This window comes from Ambystoma mexicanum, chromosome 5q (genome assembly GCF_040938575.1).
Source record: "Ambystoma mexicanum isolate Mex_15411 chromosome 5q, UKY_AmexF1_1, whole genome shotgun sequence".
Classification (NCBI taxonomy): Eukaryota; Metazoa; Chordata; class Amphibia; order Caudata; family Ambystomatidae; genus Ambystoma; species Ambystoma mexicanum.
In genome coordinates, this window is record NC_090933.1 from 209,844,560 (window position 1) to 209,866,707 (window position 22,148).

The window sequence follows — 22,148 nt, forward strand, 5'->3', positions numbered from 1 at the left end:
GCTCGCGTAGGAGCCGTAAAATAAACCATAACCACCAATGGGCCATGTAAATAAGGAAAACCCTTATGGTGTTGTATGCTGCCATTGTACAATTCCAATATCCACAATTGGGCCATGTATAAGAAGGAGAGCCCTTATGGTATTGTGTGGTGTCATTATCCCCCACATTCAGGCGAAATTCAGGGCAGTTACATAATCGCCCATTCGCGTCCACATGTTTCATCGTCGTGGGACACTTAATGCAATATCGCAGAATCTTTCAGAAACGGAAATGCAAATGTGTTCTCCAGTTATAACTGTTTCAATATGATTACCATTATCAATTGTTACTAAATCTAATATAGGTCACGCATACAGCCATTAAAGAAGGCTGTAACAAATTTCATGTGGCATCTTTTAAATTATCACAACCCACATTACAACTCTGTCCCCTTATTCAGATAGTTGGTGGACAACTACAGGTACACAACTTCCATATGTCTTTCTTTAGAGAAACATCTTTATCATATAACAATTTGGATACTACCTTATTTCGCCCCAGTCGGAGCACAGGTCTTTCTTAAAGCCCGTCTCGTCCTTTTATCATGTATTGCCTACATTATCTCAAAAAAAAAAAAAAAATGTTTTCTTGCCTATTACATGAGGTGACATTAACGGGTAGATTGAGCAACAAAAACATGCATCCCATCTAGGCATTGTGCCATTCGATATTATCGTTGAGTCCATGAATATGGCTCTGGGTCAAAAAAGTTTCTGTTCAAGGCTTAGTAATTTTTTATTTACTTGTTCTTGTGTTTTGCCTCTTATGTGCTTTAAGATGGTCCAATTAAAATCACTATATTTGTGATTGTTTTCCACAAAGTGTTTAACTAGTGGTGCTTGATCCACCTTATTTTTAATGCAGCTTTTGTGCTCGATCATTCTCGTTTTACATTTTCTCATTGTTTGGCCAATGTAAATAAGTCGGCATGGGCATCTGATAACATATACCACATTTTCTGTGTTACAATTGGTATGTTCAGTAATCTTCCATTCCCTTTTAAGACCTAACTCTACTGTTGTTGTTTTTCTGGTCTGTGCGCACCTTGATAAGGTGGATCAAGCACCACTAGTTAAACACTTTGTGGAAAACAATCACAAATATAGTGATTTTAATTGGACCATCTTAAAGCACATAAGAGGCAAAACACAAGAACAAGTAAATAAAAAATTACTAAGCCTTGAACAGAAACTTATTTTTTTGACCCAGAGCCATATTCATGGACTCAACGATAATATCGAATGGCACAATGCCTAGATGGGATGCATGTTTTTGTTGCTCAATCTACCCGTTAATGTCACCTCATGTAATAGGCAAGAAAACATTTTTTTTTTTTTTTTTGAGATAATGTAGGCCATACATGATAAAAGGACGAGACGGGCTTTAAGAAAGACCTGTGCTCCGACTGGGGCGAAATAAGGTAGTATCCAAATTGTTATATGATAAAGATGTTTCTCTAAAGAAAGACATATGGAAGTTGTGTACCTGTAGTTGTCCACCAACTATCTGAATAAGGGGACAGAGTTGTAATGTGGGTTGTGATAATTTAAAAGATGCCACATGAAATTTGTTACAGCCTTCTTTAATGGCTGTATGCGTGACCTATATTAGATTTAGTAACAATTGCTAATGGTAATCATATTGAAACAGTTATAACTGGAGAACACATTTGCATTTCCGTTTCTGAAAGATTCTACGATATTGCATTAAGTGTCCCACGACGATGAAACATGTGGACGCAAATGGGCGATTATGTAACTGCCCTGAATTTCGCCTGAATGTGGGGGATAATGACACCACACAATACCATAAGGGCTCTCCTTCTTATACATGGCCCAATTGTGGATATTGGAATTGTACAATGGCAGCATACAACACCATAAGGGTTTTCCTTATTTACATGGCCCATTGGTGGTTATGGTTTATTTTACGGCTCCTACGCGAGCAGTGAGGTCACGACGGCACGCGTCGCGGCGTGATGACGTCGTCGCGCATGTAACGCGATGACGTCATCGCGCACGCGCATACGGCCATATTTTAAAGAGAGCGGCCACCCTGCTGTCGCTGTTGGCGAGCAGGGAAATTCATGATTCATGGAGGTGGCCAAACTTGAGGTAAGCTATAGAAATGAGACTCAACACTATCTAATGGTGTTCAAAAGGCGTTTTTTTGCCTTAGTGAGACTATGGAGCGATGTAGCCCTAATACTAAAATGGAATACATTTTTGATGTTTTTAGATCTACACCGGGACAGATATGTGCATCTTCAATACAAGCTTTGCAGAAACTGTAGAAGATCAGTTACAGAATACAGACTAAATAGCAGCCTAATAGTAAGTGAAGGGGTTCTTATTACATCTTATTACATCTTTCATGAGTAGGACATGTGATATAGAGTGGCTTTTGAATCACACACTGACTGAGGTTTTTTGGTTTTTCTCATTTTTTTCTTTTAGCTGCCCCCTGATCTATCTTTGAGCCATTTTTCCCGTCTTAAGGGTACAGTGGAAACATTGAAGGAAACTTAATTTTTTACCTCTATCCAATGCAGGTAAGAGGACCTTGGTGGTGGTGATAAAAGAATTCCCTGGACTCAATATATAGTCTCCCTTTCTAAAACAGTATCCTTTGTATTTACCCAATTTTGCAGAATAGAAGACAATTGGAGAGATATTCCCAAAGAAAAGGAAATCTTTTTCCCCCTTTTTTTACCATTTGGTGGTAATTCGCCGTCTGTGGAACGTTGTCACCACAGTTTGGAAGGTATGTAAGAGATAAGCATACTTATCCCCAAAGGTGGATCGGGGGTGTCACTATCTTAGTCTATTTATAAGATTTCAATGATAGTAGATATGGGCTAATAAAAACAAAAAAACCCTAATAGGTTGTCTTTAACCCACAGGGTTCGCAAATCACTGAACATACCTGACAAAGAAAAAAAGTGATAGGAAAGAAGACTCTATCACCGCCATAGAACACAAGTAACATAATACCCCTGATGAATGTCCTACATCTATACGTGTGTTTAGGGACAGAAACTTGTGCAAGTTGGGTCTAGGAAACAATCAGAATATCAGTGTGTAAAAAACGAAATACAACTCCAATGTGAAGTTTCACATGGTGTTGATCTAGTGATCAAGAGATTTAACCCACAGCGTGTGTATATTCTTGTGTCTTTTTGTGTAAAATCTGTTTTACATGTTTTTTATGGAGTTTTAGGTAATGTGATCATTTTATGAGTACTATTATCTATGTGTCTAATAAAAAGATGTTTTAAGGTTTATAAGAGAATTTTGGGGTAACAGATATACCCTTTGTCATAGGAATTCGTCGGGTTTCAGACACATATCAGCATACCTTCTTTTTTGAAGAAAATATAGCTTAACCGTGTGGTAAGAAGCGTATGATCCCCCATTACACGGTTCAGGCCGTTTGATAATAGTGACTTTCAATGGGGCCTGTGCAGAGGGTGGCTTAAATTCTGACAGTATTGAAAAGAGTTCCTTTGAACTGGACTTTGCATTCCAAATCCTATCATTATATAGTGAGGATTTGGGGATGATAATAGCGTCCTTAGATTGTTTCACCAAGATTTTATAATTTACCCGGAATATAGGTGAAGGATTTTTACGCCAACACTGTTCTGCTGTTCGCTTCTTAAGGCTGATCTGAATTATATTGTCATTAAACCAGGATTTATGACTAGATTCACTTTTAATGCAACAAACCTTTAGGGCGCAGGCTGATTCGTGACTACCTCCAGAGTGTAAGTAATGTGATGAGCGAAGGCATCCGTGCTACAGAAGTCCTCCAAAGTAGCCAGTTTCTCCTGAAGCAGGGGGGAGACATTTTTGGGGGTTAGGGACTTCTGGTTCCGCATACGCACGAAGGCCCTCACATTTGAGTCCAGTCTTGCTGGAGGGTTTGGAGGAATAATGAAAAATGGCAGCAGAGAATGATCTGGCCAAATACACAGAGCAATAGTCAAATTAGCCAAAGAGAGGCAATGAACCAGAAGCCAGTCAAGGATGTGACCAGCAGTGTGAGAAGGGGAGCTTACCATCTGCGAATAGCCGATGGTATCAATAGCACACATTAATGAAACTGTGGTCACGTCGGGGGAGCATCAAACCAATAATTAAAATCACCCATCACCAAAACAGGGGTCTAGGCTTTAGTAACATTGTTTAAAGATTTTAAGGGGGGAGAGAGGGGGGGAGAGCCCTCGGCAGTCTATAAATGTCAATAATGATAAACGTATTGACAGTGAGCTTCAATTTCACCAGTAGTGACTCACAATCTGTGGGGGAGTCGTGCAAGATAGCGTGAAGTTTTTGTAGAAACGGTGCTGCTCCCTCCACCCCCTCTACCGCTAGTACGGTCAGCACGGAGGACAGAGTAGCAATTGGGGATAGCAAGAAGTGCCTCTGATGTAGTGGCTTCATCAAGCCAGTACTCAGTTACGGAAGTAGGTCAGGGCCAGAGAGTGATAGGAAGTCAGTAATCTCAACACCATGACGACACAAAGAGCAAGTATTGAAAAGTGTTGCTTGGAGAGAGGGGGGTACCACTGCTAGGGTCTGAGGGTGGAGTGGTGAGGGGCATGGTTTGTAAGGGCCCTGCCATCTTGGTACCCTCAGGGCTGTCAGATTCCACCTGTTACATGCTAGAGGTGCCTTGGGGTTTTATATTCAGCATAGGAGATTGGTCAATACAATGAGACTTAGAGTTATCAGATGTCTCAGAATTGCAGTCGAGATGTGGATTACTAGAGTGGTCGGCTGAACCAGAAATATGAGCACAGTGCAGTATACAGGTGTCTGTGTCTAGTGGGTTGACAAGCCTGGTCGCAAGTCTGGCTTGTCGATTCCATTGAATATTCATTATTAAATCAACACGAGACATGATACAGAACAAAGGAAAGAAAAAGGAGGACACCACCCCAGCGACACCTACTGTGCGCTGAGTACCCACAGCGGCCAGCAAAGAGTGATTTGCACCTTACACTCACCGATTACAAACCGTCACCAACTGTCTCAGACGCGCCACCACTGATGCGCCTGACGTGTCAAGAAATGCGTGCAGGAAACTACAGTATTAGTGGGAATTGTAATTCCTAAGCTCGGTTGGCACGTGTAAGGTTGGAAAAATAGTGAAGATACACTGTAAAGAGGGCTTTTTGGCCCGTAATGTTAATACCACAGCTCAATGAAATAAAATATTATAATAACACAATTACAAATATATTGACAACGCTACTACAAGGATCACTAAATTACTTTGATGCAAGCCCTTTAAATCAGCACAATTCTAAAAGGATTAAAAGGAAAATCTGTATCTCAATGTGGCGACTCCTAAAGCTAAATTAAGTTGTTTCTCCATTGATCAAATTTCGTCCCTTTCGCCCACCCCTAACTGGGGGTGGATTTCAGAACGGAAGGTGTTGCAGTACCTTTAAACTCTCTACTACCTGACTCCAACATACACTCTTAAATTACAGGCAGAGGACCCTCTATTAATCTCCCCAACTACACGCAAGAGGAACTGGGCAGCGGAAATCCCCTGCACCAAAAAATGGAAGATCCAGCCTTAGGACACAGTTTTAGTGTCTTTATTAAAATTCAATGACAGGGATTGAAGCATGAACAATGAAGCATTCTCCTACACTCACTCTCGTTCGTCTCAAGCCTGTCATCCAGTTGGTTCCATGTGTTAATATCCCCACAACAATATTGTGATACAAAAATATCGCCATATTTTTGCGGCGATATTGACCCATGGACCCTGTGGGGGACACCCCCGCAACCCCTGCAGTATTTTAAAATGTGCGGGGGACACCCCCGTTCCCACAAATTATCCCCCCCAAAAATATCACCTATGTCAAGACAAACGGCCATATGTACAGCAATATGTTTGGTGGGGGTATTTTGTAAGGATACCATCCAGTTTTGTTAATCTGTGACATCACAAAATGAAGTTACACTCTAGAAAACCTAACAATGGTAGGGATTAGTTAGTGAGGTAAACAATATACGCATTCTATAAGAGATTAGTTTGATAATTGGGTAAAGCATATCTGGTGGCTCCGCCTAAGACTAGCTCTAAATGTTGTGAATACAAGATTTCCAGGTTATTGTTAGATGATAGCGCAGTGCAAAAATTGTGGGAGCGTAATGTGTAAGGTGAATGGATTTTGGACAAAAGGGTCTTCTCAGCCTTTGAGCTTCGGAAAGGTACCAGGCCAAATGCAACTATTCAAGGTAGTGGGAACAGCCCAGAAGCTGTTGCATGTTCTCCATAAATTACCATCTCCAATCTCCTAGGCCTTGAGATGGAACATTCAGCTTTGAACCTGCATTAGTTTTCTATCATCTTGCCTTTAGGTCGATAGGAACAGCCACCTCAGTCTGCCCCAAATGAATAGCCTGTGTCTTTCAGCCTCCGGTCACGTGTGCCGGGACCATGAAATTGATCTCTCCTGCTTGTAATTATGAGGATTTTCAGCTTACATTCTCTCCAGGTGCTCTCTCTTCTGTGAGCTTGAAACTTTCCTTTCTCAATGTCCTTGGCAAGGCTTTGCATAGTGGCTACACTGGAAGCCTGGTCGGCATATTTCATCAGGATCAGCCTGTCAGCCCTTCTCTGTACCTTCAAATCCTTTCTGCTTCCTTTATTCACTGCAATGTACTTGTGGCTTCCATCTTGATTTACATGGCTACCCATCTTAGTTGCGTTCAAGCGTCATCAAGCAGTTCATATGTGCTTTTGAGCATCTTGCTGTTTCCGCATTGCAAAGGTATACATGTGTCAGTCCCTTAACTATGCGAGTCATAAGCATGTTCTTTGTGTCTGCCAGCAATAAATCTAAGTGTCTGCGTAACCTCATGCAGGGATGCCTATGTGCTTCACTTCTAACGCATCCATGTCATGGTGTCAGTTGTGACGTCAACAGCTGTCTTCGAAGTTGCTGTCAGTCAACTTGTTGCATAAATTGCTGCTGTATCTCTTCAACGCTGTCATCAGGATAGGGTCTGCACGGTTGTATGAGTAGCGTTTTTCAAACCTGTGATACATCGACGATGGGGAGGAAGGGCCCAGGAACGATGTACACCTGTTGTCTCTTTGTCGCTGTGATGATCGTGGGATGTGCGCCACGAGGGCCACATTTAGGTCTCTCCCATCACTCTCACAGCCACCACTATAGTCTTTCACACTTGTAAAACTCTCTCACACATCCAATACCTCACCTGCACTCGTATCCAACACCTCCACTGAGTTCTTAGCACTGTGTTCCACCTTCCTCCTAGTCTCTTGTTCCACCACCACACCTCCTCTCCTCACCTGAACATTGTTCACTCTTTCTAATGAGTGCAGGCCCTTTATACCCATGGCCTCCTGTTTCTTTCATTCCTCCCCTTCCCAATGGTTCTCTGACCATTCAGACCAATCAAGTCCTAAGCTTTTGCCCCAGGTCGGGTTTTATCATTGTAGACCAAGGTTGTCCAACATACGGCCCGCGGGCCACAATGCGGCCCGCCAAGCCATTTTATGTGGCCCGCGAGACCGTATGTTGGACAACTCCGAGGTAGTCTGATATCCGCCAAACATTGCAGAAATAAATAAATTTGTCAAGAAGATCTTGGGATTTGATGATGGAGCCAGGAGAGACTAATTTGTATCACGGCATAGTGAGGGTTACCTCGGGAATACCATTCATTTTCAGTGAGCAGGGGTCCATACAATTTCCCAGTACTCCCATAAACTATGAACAATGGGATTAATATAGTAGCAATTACTTTGCATTTAAATATCCCATTTCAGGCAAGTAGGACCAACCATGCAAGAGAGGAACGGGCTCCGGCCCAGACATGCCCGTTCCTCTCTTGCATGGTGCTCTGCGGGGCAAAAGGCGAGCCGAGATGAAGGGAGGAGGTGGCGAGGTGAGGAGAAGAGAGTGCTGGCCCGGGCGAAGGATTGTGTGGACAGGTGCTGTGCAGGAGTTCCTCTCGGCGTGGGCAGCACAGCGGATTCCTGAACCCGTGATTAGCCGTGGGCCGCTGTTCAGAGGGCCATTGTGCGGAGTTACTTTCAAGGTTTGTCATCTCTGGACATATGTTTAGCAGGGGTTGCGGCGACACAGCCTGTCTGCCCCAAAAATCGTTCTTTTGAATTGCAAATGTCACCGAAGATGAACCTTTATCAGCTGAGAAACTTAACCTTTGCAGTGCTTTTTTTCCTCGTCTCGAGACAAAGAACAGCAGCGGGAGCTCGGTTACGTTTACCTCTAAGCACAGTGCGGATTGATGAAAATGTCCATGCATTATACCAAGTACATTGGACATTATAGATGTGGCCAGTGGGATATCAATGCATGGCGAATACCACATGTACAGCACAATATGTTACCCTAGTAGTGCCCCAATAACACAATGCAACCTGCAAATGGGCCTCAGTGGACCACCTGCCAAGGTTTCTGGAAGTTGCTTATGATCTTGATCTGTGATCTATCATATTATCTGATATGATAGGTTATTTATAACGCGCTTAATACCCATACAGCTGTGATCCCAATCATAAAAGTGAAACAGGCAAGCCCAACAGGTATAACTTATTTTCACTCTTTTGGTAGTGCAGTCTGAGGGCAGCCTATACCCTTCAGGAGAGGTGTGAGCTGATACAGTTGCAACACAAAAAACAATAGTACTATGTTCCCAAAATACCATAGTTCTTGTCTTTCGGATCTCAGCAGAGCCAGGCTTTTCAGCATCAGACCAGAAGCATGGGTGCCTTTGCGCTAAACTGGGTTCAAGTCGGAGAGCAGCAGCGATGGGCCCCAATGATGCAGTTCTGTTTGGCAGTGTTGCTGATTTGCGGGTAGAAAACGCTGGGAACAGTAGGCCGTGCCAAGTGGATGGCACTGGAAGACTCAGTGACCTCTGGGCCCGGACAAGGGAATACTTGCCTTTGGCGCTGTGCAGGCTCGGCTGACACAACATGGCATATGGTTACGGCAAAGATGTCAAAGCTTCAGCATTGTCATTGAGCAGAACTCTGAGATTCAGGGGTGGTGGAGCGTCGAGGACCAGGATAATTATGATGGTTTCAATGGGGCCAGCGCTGAGCAGCTCCACTCAGGAGGGCCATGGGCCCGTGTGGGGCCGACAGGCAAGTGGGCAGACTGCAACAAGCCTGCTCGAGCCATCCTGCTATTTATACAAATCTCGGGCTGAGCAGGGCCTGATGGGAGGAAGGAACTGTGCTACAATCTGCTCTTCTGCTGGGCTCTGCCTCCTGGAGCTTTCCCCTACACGCGGGACAGGCAGCGCTGCAGACGCTCAGAGCTTCTGGGGGGTTGGGGCTGGGTCAGGGCCTGCCTTCTCACCCTCGCTTAGCGGGGCTTCCCAGAACTGACCCAACCCCTGCCCTTGCATGCAACGCATACTTAGATGGCAGGGGAGAATCTGATCTCCAGGGCAGATCTCCCAGGGTGAGGCTTACCCATTGCACATCAGATTTTCTGACCCCTGCTATGTCCCCAAATGCGGGGTACACGACTGCTTTATTTCTGGTAGTGGGGGACTGCGTTACGGCTCTCCCCCGATTTATTGATGAAAGAAAAGGTAAAGTGTGCACTAGGCCTGCTAGGTTGCATACTTTAAGATTGTGCTCACATTACGTTTCTTCAATTAGGTTCACCTTTGGGTGATCGCTTTTCCACATTTTATCTGTTGAATTGAATTATGCTTCTTTCATCACCACAGAAGTAATGTGTATTACAGAGATAAGCTACCATATGTATTGGGCACACTGCACATGCTCGGGCAGCATCAATCATGCTTTGTACAGGACAATGCTGGCCTAAATTGGGAACAGCCAGCATAGATATGTTGCTACAGAGGCATATTTTGGGTACAACCAGCATGACAATGTGTTACATCAGTGACAGTACTGTCTTACACTGTGGACACATTGATCATTAAAATGTGTTGTGTTGTAAAATGTTCTTTTCTGCTGTTGGTGACACAGAATTGTCATGTTCCCCTTTAGAACTGATTGTAAATTTATGGCTTTTTGGTCACCTTTTCTGCTGTAAAATGCACCATTTCAACCCCATATTTGAAAAAAAATTCTGGTGGGGGGGATCCCCCCCCAAACCCTCCCTAGAACCTTATAGCTCCCTCGCTACGCTTGGTCGCCCCCACTATTTCAGAATAATATTAACACATAGACACTGAAAGAAATCACAACCAACTAACCTTTGATCAATGCCCATGAGACCAAAAGCTATCTTTGGGACTGCATGGCTATCACTGCCTGTGATGCTATTGTGTCAAAGGTCACACAATATCGCTTTTTAATATACTGCTTTGGGTGAGGTTGTTGACTTTTGGCTCGCCGGCCCACTGGGTGACAAAAAGTTAATGCTTCGGCACCACATTCAGAAAGGTTGGACAAGCCTGTTGTAGACAGTCTCAAAAACCACTTTAGGCCTTGCCTCCTTTTCATTCACAGGTGTTTGTGCAGTATGGTGGGCTGGACAAGTTGATGTTCACCGGGCGCCTTGCTTTTCTTCCGCCTTGGGATGCTTAAGTTCGTGCTGGTAAGCTGGAAGTTGATGTGACGGGGAGTTTCTTGGTGGACGTTATTCTCTGTCTGCTCATTCTATTTGGTTTGCGCTGCATTCGTTTCTGGATTTTGAGGTCCTCAAAATGGCCTGAAAAGAGGCTGGTAGATAATGGGTGATTGACAGTGACACCATTCATAGCAAACCAGGCACACTCCGGTGGGTCCGGGACTGGGCTTCCCTAACACCCTCACCCCACCTTTGGGGTAGGATTAGTTCTGACATACACCCAGGTAGGCGGACTAACCCAGTTCACAAGGAGTCGCTGTTGCCCCCCCCCTCCACCCCGTTCAGGAAGCCTCTGACCCTTTCACAATAACAAAACCTTAAAATGGTGGGGTTACCTGGGCTTTTGATAGCATTACTTGATATAGCTCAGCAACCCCTGGCATATCATTTGATCACCATAGCACATCCTGCCACTACTTGACAAGTGATGTGACTTCCTCACTGTTGGCAATAGCTGGGAAATGATCCGAGTACCTGTAGATATGAAGTCAACACATTGCCTTTACATCAACCAAAACCTGGTGAGTGACAGAGAGCGAGACTACTGGAGTCTGGTAGGCTAAGCTGGTGGAAGAGACCATAGTTCCTGCCAATGAGGAGCACGGAGCTCTGCAGGTGACATCGACAAAGTAGGTAGAGAAACAGTGGTGGTGCAGAGGCCCAGAGGGCTCACAGCGTGCAGGAGGCAGCCGAGAAACTGACGGACACCACTGTTGTGACTTGAGTGTCGTGTAGGCAGAAGAGGCCTCCGTCCCCAAATGCCGCACAGAGAGAACCTAAAGCCACTCTCTGTGCAGCCGGTGAGGCCACAGGCGAAGATGTTGAAGTCCGGGACCCCGAACCTCTGGGACCCCACGCTGCTGCAAGAAAATGCGGATTAAGTACCAAGCAATAAACAGTAACCACAGTGTTTGGGAAAAACGGAAAGGTCTTGCCAATAAGGGTCAAGGAAGAGATGGTGAACCTAGTGGAGAGGTCCGGGAGGCAATCCAATAACCGTCCGTGGTCGAGAGCCGAATATCACTATGCAAACAAATCCAAAGGGTAGATCCAAGAAGAGTCCATTAGAGCAGCCCAGGTCGATTCCGTGAGCAGTCAATGATCCAAAGGTACGTAACGCCAAACGGGATGCAGAGCACAGCTGTGAAGCAACGAGTACCCGGGTTTCCGTGTTTAAGTACTCGCGCTTCTGATCACGTGATGCGCGGCAAAGTCACGTGATCGGGCAAGAGCGTCACGTGACCTTACAGTCCCGCGACGCGGAAGCTCAATGCTAGTCCTTCGCGATCCTAGGCGCCAAGGTAATTGCCAGTGAAGAAACGGCCGTAGCCTGACAGCAGTCCTGTTACGGACCAGGCGCGGGCGCGCACGCAAGGCGTGCGAGTATCCACGTGAGTCCCGGAGAGGGGGGGGGAGAAAGGGATGAGTGAGACGGGGGCGGGGAGTGCCTTGGGGACCACATGATGTATAGGTGTGTGCGTGGAAGGGATCGTGACAGAACCCCCCCCCCCCCAAAGGCCCACGACCCCGTGGGCAGGAAGGGTGATCCCGGTGGAAGCGAGCCACCAACCGGGGAGCGTGGACATCAATAGCAGGGACCCAAGAGCGCTCCTCCGGGCCATAACCGACCCAATCAACCAGATATTGCAAGCGCCCCCTGCAGATCCGAGAGCCCAGGATGGAGGACACCTCGTACTCATCCGGGGATGCCAAGGACACCGGGGCAGCAGAGGCGCGCCAGTGGGAAGGGGCCAGACATGGTTTGTGAAGGGAGACGTGAAACACAGGATGGACCCTCCAAGACCCCGGGAGAACCAGACGGTACGTGACAGGATTGATTACCCGGGACACCACATACGGACCCACAAAACTGGGCAAAAGCTTCCTGCAACCCAGTAGCCTCAAGTGACGGGTAGAAAGCCACACCCGGGAACCCACCGAGAAAGCCGGGGCCAACAGCCGCTTCTTATCTGCCTGGACCTTCATGGAAGACTGGGCCTCATGGAGATGTAATGCAGTCTGGGCGTGGATAGAGGACAGATCCCTAAGATAGGCACTAGCGGCCGGATTGGTGGAGGCCACGAGGTCAGGGACCGGCAATGTGCAGGGATGTTGGCCATAGAGGACATAGAAGGGGGAGAAGCCAGTGGATTCATGAACCGCATTGTTGTAGGCAAATTCAGCGTGTCGGAGGGCACGCAACCAAGAGCACTGCTACTGCAGGATCAAACAGCGGAGATACTGCTCCATGGTCTGGTTCGTTCTTTCGGTCTGACCATCTGTCTCCGGGTAGTAGGCCGAAGAGAACCGGACATCAATACCCATTAATCTGGTCAGAGCGCGCCAGAAGCGAGAAGTGAATTGAGAACCCCGGTCAGATATAAGGACAGAGGGCAACCCAAAGAAACAGAAGACAGAATCAAAGAACAAGGTGGCCAGGATCGAAGCGGAGGGAATACCCTTACAGGGGATGAAGCTTGCCATCTTTGAGAAGGAGTCCACCACCACCCAAATAGTGTTGTAACCCTGTACCCGAGGAAGTTCAGTAACAAAATCCATGGTTAATGTATGCCATGGTTTCGGAGGCACGGGTAAAGGGAGAAGCAAGCCTAATGGGTGTCCCCTACGGGTTTTGCATTGCGTAGAAATGGTGCAGGTATTGACGTAGCAATCCACGTCCCTCTTCATGCCCGGCCACCAACACCAACGTTTCAGGAGGGATAACGTACGGCGTTGGCCAGGATGACCATTCACAGGGGCATCGTGCGACCATTCCATTGCCATATTGCGTGTATCGGCAGTGGGTAAGAATAGGCGGTTCAGCACAAACTGGAGACCATCCTGGAATACCGGATCCCACTCTGATAGCTGGTCGGGATGCAAGTACACCCACTTGCATACCGCATCCACTAAGGGCAACGAGGGGGTACATAGACAAATTACCTTAGTGTTGCCTAACAATGTGTCAGGGAATACCGGCAGAGAAACCCCCCCCGGGAGAGCGGGACAACGCATCGGCTTTGCCGTGTGCGGAACCAGCCCGATGTCGGATCTGGAAGTCGAATGCCGCGAAGAAAAGATGCCACCTCACCTGTCGACTGTTAAGACATTTTAGGGATGCCAAATCCTGCAGGTTCTAGTGATCAGAGAACACCGTGACTCGATGCTTGGCGCCCAAGAGGTGGTGTCGCCACCCGCGGAATGTGTCCATAACTGCTAATAACTCCTTCTCGGTCACGGTGTAGTGTGACTCGGGGGTGGTGAACTTGCAGGAATGGAATGCAACCGGGTGCAGATGACCCGTGGACTGACATGCTTGGGACAAGACGGCACCAAGAGCGAAGGAGGAGGCGTCGGCTTCCACGATAAAAGGGAGTTCTGAGTCGGGATGCTGGAGGACAGGGACTGTGGTGAAGGCAGTCTTCAGTGAATCGAAGGCCTTCTGTTGTATATCAGACCAAAGAAAGGGGACGTTAGGACTGGTTAATGCGGTGAGGGGAGACACGATAGAAGAGAAACCAGAGATGAACCTCCTGTAGAAGTTCGCGAAACCCAAAAAGGACTGAAGAGCCTTCAGGTTCGCAGGAATAGGCCAATCCAAAACCGCTTTAACCTTGGAGTGGTTCATGGACAACCCCTCGGGAGTGTTACAAAACCCGAGGAAGTCAACGTTATCAACGTGGAACAGGCACTTTTCCGGTTTGGCATATAGCGAGTGTTTTTGTAAGCATGATAGCACTTCACGAACGTGGCGTACGTGCTCTTTCAGAGACTGAGAAAAGATCAGGATGTCATCTAGGTAAACCACGACGTAGACGTCTAAGATATCACTCAGGATGTCATTCATAAACCTCTGGAAGGTCGCCGGGGCATTACACAACCCAAAAGGCATGACTTTATATTCATATAAGCCGTACCGGGTACAGAAAGCGGTTTTCCATTCGTCCCCGGAACGGACGCGGACCAGGTTGTAGGCTCCGCGGAGGTCCAGTTTGGTGAAAATGGTAGCGTGTGTGAGTCGGTCAAGCAAGGGCGTGATGAGGGGAATAGGGTACCGATCTTTCCTCGTGATAGCATTCAGGCGTCTATAATCTACGCATGGGCGCAGATCACCTTCCTTTTTAGGCACAAAAAAGATAGGGCTTGCTGCAGGCGAGGTGGATGGTCGAATGTGCCCTAGGCTCAAGGCCTTCCGAATGTACCCCTTGAGAGTAGTTTCCTCAGATGGTGAGAGGGAATAGATCCGCCCTGTGGGAATCACTGTGTCAGGGAGTAGATCGATGGGGCAATCGTATGGGCGATGTGCAGGCAGTGTTTCAGAGGAACCACAATCAAACACAGTCGCATAATCTCGGTATACCTGGGGAACATCTGTCGCCACTAGCCCGACTACGTGTTCTGATGGTGTTTCTTGCGGATCCTGCACCGTTAGCTGAGCTATAGCCTGAGCAGGATTGTCGCTGAGTGTGTCTGTGGGAAGACAGAAATGTTGACAGACATCCGACTCAAAATGAACCAAACCCAATTTCCAATCAATGAGGGGGTTATGTTCCTGAAGCCAAGGGATTCCCAGTATGAGCCCGAACTGTGGCATGGTAATGAGATCAAAACTTATGGTCTCCCTGTGTCTGGATTGTATGGTCAATAGCAAAGGGGCTGTCTGTTGTTTTACCGGGCCCGAAATCAAAGAAGAGCCATCTATAGCATGTACTGGTTCGGGCCTGGTCTTGGTCAAGAGGGGCAGATTCAATGAACGGGCCAAGGAAATGTCGATATAGTTACCCGTTGCCCCTGAATCGATTATCAAAGTAACAGGATGTGATACAGACGCTGTGGGCTGTAGAGTGGCTTGTACATGGATGGGCCGGATACGCCCGAAAGCAGGTGTTGGATTCAGGGTGTGCGTGGTATAGCTCGATCCCGTCCCCGGTACTATGATCGAGCTATCCGAAAACCCTGTGGCTTGAGTTTGGGGCGGCGCGGACATTCCTTAACAAAGTGACCTAATGTGCCACAATAGTAGCAGGTGTTATCCACCCTCCTACGTTCCCTTTCTAGGGGAGATCTCGTGCTCCTGACGCCCCCGATCTGCATGGGTTCTTGAGAGGAGTCAGAGGAAGGAACAGCCGTGTGAGGTGTGGAGGACTGAGCGAAACCTGCTTCCGCCCTTCTTTCGGACCTACGTGCGTCCACCTGAAGCGACAAATCAACCAGATCCTGGAATGCAGTGGGTAACGAGGGCACTACCGATAAGGCGTCCTTCATGGGATTACTGAGACCCCTATAGAAGACTACTGCCTTCTTGACCTCGGACCAGGAGGTTTCAGCGGAGAGCTGGTTGAAACGGGTTATGTATTCAATGAGGGAACCCCTACCCTGACTCAAATCCAGAAGTTCCAAATCTCGAGACTGGACTTTGTGTCTAGTATCAAAAACCCTGGACATCTCGGTGACAAGGAGATCAAAGTCATATGGCCGGGTTGTCATTCTCCAACAAGGGGTTGGCCCATGCAGCGGCCATCCCAGCCAGATGGGAAAGGGTGAACGCTGCTTTCGTGGTGGAATCTGGGGAAGCCTGAGGTCGGCACAGAAAATGCAACTTGCATTGGTTTAGGAAGGTCCTGAATTTGTTGGGATCCCCATGGTATCTCTCAGGGGCTGCCAACGGGAACGGAGTAGGTAGTTCCATGGGAACGGGGTTCTGAGGTGGAAGAATCGGAGGTGAAACGGGTTGGGAGCCAGGGGGTATTTCTCCGAATTCTGCATCTGGGGGTAAAGGATGTCTGACACTTTGTATGTTGTCAAGACGTTGATGGATAGCCGTGTTGGCTGCTGCCATATCGGCTCGTAGCACTGTGATGGCTTGGACTATAGCAGTCATGGGGTCTTCAGCATTCCCCTCCATTGCCTACACGACAATAGGCTTCACAGTCTGTTGTGACTTGAGTGTCGTGTAGGCAGAAGAGGCCTCCGTCCCCAAATGCCGCACAGAGAGAACCTAAAGCCACTCTCTGTGCAGCCGTTGAGGCCACAGGCGAAGATGTTCAAGTCCGGGACCGCGAACCTCTGGGACCCCATGCTGCTGCAAGAAAATGCGGATTAAGTACCAAGTAATAAACAGTAACCACAGTGTTTGGGAAAAATGGAAAGGTCTTACCAATAAGGGTCAAGGAAGAGGTGGTGAACCTAGTGGAGAGGTCCGGGAGGCAATCCAATAACAGTCCGTGGTCGAGAACCGAATATCACTATGCAAACAAATCCAAAGGGTAGATCCAAGAAGAGTCCAGTAGAGCAGGCCAGGTCGATTCCGTGAGCAGTCAATGATCCAAAGTACGTAACGCCAAACAGGATGTAGAGCACAGCTGTGAAGCAACGAGTACCCGGCTTTCCGTGTTTAAGTACTCGCGCTTCTGATCACGTGATGCGCGGCTGAGACACGTGATCGGGCAAGAGCGTCACGTGACCTTACAGTCCCGCGACGCGGAAGCTCAATGCTAGTCATTCACGATCCTAGGCGCCAAGGTAACTGCCAGTGAAGAAACGGCCGTAGCCTGACAGCAGTCCTGTTACGGACCAGGCGTGGGCGCGCACGCAAGGCATGCGAGTATCCATGTGAGTCCCGGAGAGGGGAGGGAGAAAGGGATGAGTGAGACGGGGGCGGGGGAGCGCCTTGGGGACCACATGATGTATAGGTGTGTGCGTGGAAGGGATCGTGACAACCACGCCCCCGGAGACACCTCTCTTGCTAATCCGACCAGAAAGGCCAGAGAGGCCCGGAGCAGAGGTGAGACGAAAACATGCACAGAAAGGAGTTCACGTAGGGAACAAGAAAAGAGCACATTGGGTAAAGGGAGCACCTTCCCAAACAGCTTGGAAATCGATGTTGGTTGTGAAGACCATGACCAGTCCACCCAGGGAAGGCGGCGAGAAAGGGTTGCGTAGGGAAGAGAGTAGGAGGAGGAGTTGAGGACGTGTGCCTTGAAGAACAAGAAGGGTTGCGAGCTTCCATGGGAATTGAGGAGAGCCACTGAGAGTGAGGCCGAAGTTGTGAAGGTACTTTATGTGAGATGTTGTGTTACAACACTCCCAGGAGCTGTGAAATGCTAACAAGTGAAGGCAGCAAAGAGAGATTTGAGGTGCGTGCAGGAATGTTACCAAGTGACTTATTGAAGTGATGCTTTATGGGAGTTGTAGTCTCAACACTCCAAGGAGCAATGAGGCATTGGCAAACTAAGCGAACAGAAGACTTGTTGTGTGCACAGGGGCACCAATAAAGATCGAACCAGTGACAACATTGCCTTATGTGAGTTGGGGTTCCGGCACTCCAAGATCCGCAGCGGGGCTGACGCAGAAAGGGAACTAAGAAAAAAGAGATGCATGCGCTGAGGCACTGATTAAGTTAAATGAAAGAAGTAAGGAAGTACTGGGAAAGCCAAGCAAGTCAAGTGTAAGACTGATCACCAAGAAAGAGAAATGTGGGCACAAGCGCATAAGGTCCAAGTGAGTCACCTATAAGAGCACCAATCCATGAAACGGGAGTACAAGAGCCAAGAAAGCCAAACGAGTCAAGCGTAAGAGGGCCTATGCCAAGTACATGACTCAAGAGTAGGAGTGCTAAGTAATCCAAGTGCGTCATCTGTACAAGTGCTAATACCAGCAAGGGAATCGGAGCTGCAAGCTCTTAGGAAACTGAGTCATGGCTGAAAGTGCAAGCTGCTGCTAGGAGATTTGCTGGTCTTTAGAGAACAATAATACATCTTTTATATTTTTCTACGTTGAAAGTGACAACCTTTTATTGCAGAAAATTACTTTTTAAGAAAGAATGATTGTGTGGTGTACTCATTCTGGGCATCATGGCACTTAATCCTACTTTAAAATATGGCTGCACCCAGATGCTTGGGAAGGGGGGGGATCTCAACAAAGGTATTTTAACACTAGTCTATAAACCGAGGTTACCATCTGTACATTGTGCCGAGGTAGCCAAGGTTACTCTCCTCTGCATGGTCCTGTCCCAACCAACCCATCAAGGCCACATCCCTCCACCTATGTCTTCAGTATCCATTTTGTCTCCTGCCATGTACCTTAAGCTAACCCTAGCAGCTCCCTTTCCAGTCCTGCCACATTCAGCGTTGCTCCAAAGCAAACTGTTTTTTTTGTGTCAAAATAGCAGACCTTAAAATATGCTTGCCCGAGGCCTGGATCACCTGGTCTGCTCTCTTCTTTCTACCACCCCTTCCACTCAAATGGCCTACATAAGAAAGATCAAGTAATGGGCTAAACGATGCCACCAGCATGCGTGAAGGCAAACCTCACAGAAGACAGCACAGTAATGTAAGAGATATTAGATGATCTGACAAGGATCACTGTTTCGTCTGTTGGCAAAGCCAGGATACAAGCCTGAATGCTAAGGTTCCACAGTCTTGAATTTGGATGTGTATTCACCTCTTGGACAACAGTTTATGCTCCTCGTTGGAGGTGATAGCCTATGTTTCACAACACCCCAGGTGAACAAACCAATTTCTAGACCTTCACCATACGGATGACATGTTAGTTTTTACAGCAACCCCTATTTGGTACAGGTACATTGCAAAACCAAGTTAATATACTATACAGAATGTTTTTAAACTTCAGATATAGGAAAGGCTCAGCCAGCCTTGGTTGAATGTGCTATTCCAATTGTGCATATGAACACATATCTCTACAATGAATGCTAAACGCACTGAGCTAACATCTGAACCATTGTGGCACTCAATATATCAATATGCATTTCAACTTTGGCTATTGCACATTATCAACATAATTCCCACAGGAAGGAAAGAATGCTACAGGAGTTGTGCCGTAAGGAACTCACAAACTATGTATACCACAGTGAACTCAGAAAGCATTCCCTAAGGAAACGACCGAGGCAGAATGTACTTGTCAAAACAGACAGCCAATAGGTTTAGAGCCTAAGCAGCATGCCCTAAAATATCCTGACATGTGCTATGAATGTCTGGTGAACAATGGAATCTTACTTCTTTAGATCAGGCAGCCTTTGTGTGGCCCCCCTCCAAGATGGGGGCCTGGGGCAAGTGCCCCTTTTGGCCTCCCATAAAAACGGCTCTGCATTGCCACTGTCTCATATGTCCTTCACCCAGCTCAGTGTTCACACTTTCTCATATTAAACGTCAAAGCAATCTGAAGCTTTGCGCTGTGCCTACAAGGCATTACAATAAGGGGACTGCCCAGGCACAAGAGTGCCTGTAGAAGGCCTATAGTTCTTTCAGAGGAGTGAATGGGAATGATAATGAATGGGGGAGAAGCATAAGGTTGCATTCTGTGTGGAACAAAGACTCTAGCTGGCGCATCACACTGCGTTGCACTTTCTTTCACTCTGAACACAATTTTAAAACCCATTTACTTTCACTGTAAAAAACCTTTTAAGAATGTACACACTTTTTTTGGGGGCCTTTATGGTGATCTTCTAGTCGGGATGGGTAAAATAAAATGGTATCTAGTCAATTAATCTAAACCCATTCCATCTAATACCATTCCATTGAAATGTTTCCATCTAAAAAAGGTCCATCTAATGCATGTTTTTGGGGGGGAGGTGGGGTAAAGGGTTAATTTTTGTTCAGGTGTATTTTAAAGGGTAAAAAACAGGGGTTTGCAAAAAAGAAATAAAGAAATAATTAATGCATTAGATGGACATTTTTTAGATGGAAAGATTTCGATGGAATGGCATTAGATGCAATGTTTTAGAAGAAATTACCGTAAACCTGTAAAATGATCGTATTTTTGCTTGCCATCTTTCTTAACCTATGTATATAATGTCAGGTATGTCATGTAATTTGTGTACTTTCAAAAGCATTGCTATTAAAATATTATTGAATCTGATCAAACCCAAACCTTAACAACTCGCTGACTGGGCTCATAGTTGTAGCACTTAAGCAAAGTGTGTGATCCTGGACAAATCATTTATTCTCACTGTGCCTTACCTGCCAACATTGGGAGTCCAGACAAAAGAAATCACCCCTAACAATGGGCCAGATTTTGTGGGTCACTTTCCAATCTCCCAGAGCAGTAAATGAAGTGTAAAAACCATTTGCAAAAGATTTACGCATGTTTGATTACCTCACTTGTCACTCCAGGGGATGTTCAAGATTTCAACTGGTTCGGGTCTGTACCCAGAACAGAACCTGCATGCCAAACACCCAATATAAAACGCCTTTCATGAAACAAATGCATATCAGTCAGCATCTGATTCTGATGGTGGCAGATGTTCTTTGATTCCTAAGAAATCTGCCAGCTGTGTGCAGCTGGTAAAGGTTGGCTGATTCCACAGTGATTGGTGGAAATGCCTGGTGCCGTGTACATGTACGTACCCTGGCAGGAGACTTTTACGATTGCAGCACGAAATTCAAAGAATTCACTGAAACTCAGATTCACCTGGATTTCCATGCATTTGCGCTTTGGTGGTTCAAGCAATCAAAATTGTCTGGGGAGACTGCTATTTTCATGGAGCACTAACCTCTGTCTGCAATAAGCAGAGGAAATAAAATGACCCCCTTCACACCAAGGAGTAGGTCTGGCATGTGGCCCTCCGTAAAATCTGCTGCGCTCAGGGGAGTTGCTAGGTCTGGAAAAGACCCGGGGCTAAGCTGATGTTGGAACTGTTGGGACTGGGGGCTAGCTAGTCTTTTGGCTGTAGCTCCTGAGATTCTATCCGGGGCTACTACCAAAAGATCAGGGGCTATAGCCCCTTTAGCCCCCCCCCTAGCAACGCCCCTGGCTGCGCTCCTTTGGGGTGATGAGGTTTGAAGCCAAGTTACACATCTGAAAAGTCTGCAGATCAAGTCATTGGTATGATGGGGTTTGAAGGTAAGTCGCACACCCACCTGCCCGTTGTTTCATTCCTGCAGCCACAATGGGCAGGGAGTTTCGGGGACTTTTTTCTCTTCAAGCGCCCTAGCTAAGCCATAGATGATAGTTCTTCATATCGTATTGGCTGCCTTTCTGACCCTGTCTCGGGAAGATTGCTCAGGGGCAACGTGCTCGCCTTGGAAGCAAGATGACTGGTCTGTGCTTGGGAAACTCCGGGTCATTAAGCGCGTTATAAATAACCAGTCATAAACCCTCCTTTTCTTCAAAGCCGGCCGGCTTTTACACATCCCAATATTGGTGCCAAAACCGGGCGAAATCAGTCTGTGATTGATGGACATCTTTTAGAGGTGTCTTGACCGAATCAAATGTAAAGCAAATGACTTAAATGTGCACCATTACACTGAGCTTTTGGTTGTAATCACAGATTGTAATGTTTCAGTGCGCCAGGGTCTCGAGGTGAGAAATAGAGTGAGACTATGATTGGAGCGGGTGCAAGTGGGTACTCTTCGTGACTGGGTTGGGTGCATTTCACAGAACTGGGTCTGGGGGACCTGGCAAGGCCTGGCACGAGAGCCATTTTTGCACCTTACCGGGTCGGAGCCCAGGCCCCCC

The 22,148-nt window shown here is 46.9% G+C and overlaps 1 protein-coding gene and 1 non-coding gene across 3 annotated transcripts in view; both read left to right on the forward strand.

Annotated features, from left to right (window-relative positions):
• Positions 1-22,148, forward strand: part of MBP (myelin basic protein) — a 979,252-nt gene that overhangs the window by 704,794 nt on the left and 252,310 nt on the right. The gene's annotated exons all lie outside the window — the stretch shown is intronic.
• Positions 9,479-9,640, forward strand: LOC138498995 (U1 spliceosomal RNA). The gene has a single exon (XR_011279062.1). It is a non-coding gene; the product is annotated as a U1 spliceosomal RNA (small nuclear RNA).